The sequence below is a fragment of the Elephantulus edwardii genome, unplaced genomic scaffold (assembly GCF_000299155.1).
Source record: "Elephantulus edwardii isolate Elephantulus edwardi_28Jun2011 unplaced genomic scaffold, EleEdw1.0 scaffold00151, whole genome shotgun sequence".
NCBI lineage: Eukaryota > Metazoa > Chordata > Mammalia > Macroscelidea > Macroscelididae > Elephantulus > Elephantulus edwardii.
The window spans coordinates 5,880,420-5,881,708 of record NW_006399901.1 but is presented as its reverse complement, the minus strand read 5'-3'; positions in this window follow the sequence as shown (position 1 = coordinate 5,881,708).

Below are 1,289 nucleotides of genomic sequence, written 5' to 3'. Positions count from 1 at the left end.
ATTAAAATTATTAAAATAAAAAAATTACAAAAAAGGAGAGAAAAGAATAGAAAGTCAATCTGGCAGGGATTGGGAAGGATAGGGTAATGGTGGACATAGTTCAATGGTGATTAATTGTAATAATTAAAATAAATGGTGATTAATAATTTAATAATTAAAATGCAATGGGGATTAATTTTAATAATTAAAACATACAGAAGAAAAACTATGTCAGTCTGGAGACCAAGGTGTGCCTGATCCAGGCCACAGTCTTCGCAATTACTTGCTATGCATCAGAAAGCTGGCTAATGACTAGGGATGATAAGAGGAGAATTGATGCCTTTGTGCTGTGGTGCTGGAGAAGAGTATTGAATATACCATGGACTGCCAGGAGAACAAACAGGTCCATCTTAGGACAAAGCCAGACTGCTCCTTAGAGACAAGGATTCTGAAGCTCTGTCTGACAGACTTTGGGCATGTTGCCAGGAGAGACCAGTCCTTGGGGATAGACATCATGCTTGGGAAGTTGGTTGGAGGGACAGCACAAGAAAGGAAGACCCTGGGTGAGATGAATTGACTCAGTGACTGGGATAATGGGAGTAGGTGTGTCAGAGACAATGAGGTTGGCACAAGATAGAACAGAGTTCAGAGCTGTTGTACATGGGGTTGCTGGGTCGCTATGAGTTGCAAGAGACTCGACGGCACATAACAATAACAACAACAACAAAAATTAATGAGAATGATTTTATGAAACACAATGTGAAGGATAGCGGGAAACACAACGTATACAAACTTCATATGCAAACCAATATAAAAAATTTTAAAAAGGAATAATAAAGTCAGATACTCACTTGGAGATCAAACAGTGTCTTATTAATTTACCCCATCCTTTGACCCAGTAATTTTACGCTTAAGTGTTTATACAAGAGAAATTAAAACATCTGTCGAAAGAAGACATGGACATGAAGGTCTAAATCATTGCCATCCATGAAGGTGCAGGGCCAGTTTCTGGAGGTGAATAGTGGGGGTGGTGGAGGTGGGCTGTTGTGTCTCGGGCAGGTGGGGTAAGTAGAATCCATAATACAAAAAAAAAGTAAAAAGGAAAGGATCTTTAGAATGGACAAACACTAGATGCAAAACGCAGCTGTATGACTTTGTGCAGCTCATTTAATCTGAGTTTTGGTTCCTCGTTGTAAAATGGATGTCCTACCTATGTCACAGACTGCAAAGGTCAAATGGCATAATGTCACCAGGGACTCATCTCCTGGGAGGTGCCCACATCTCGTGATGAACCGATAAAGAGAAAAACT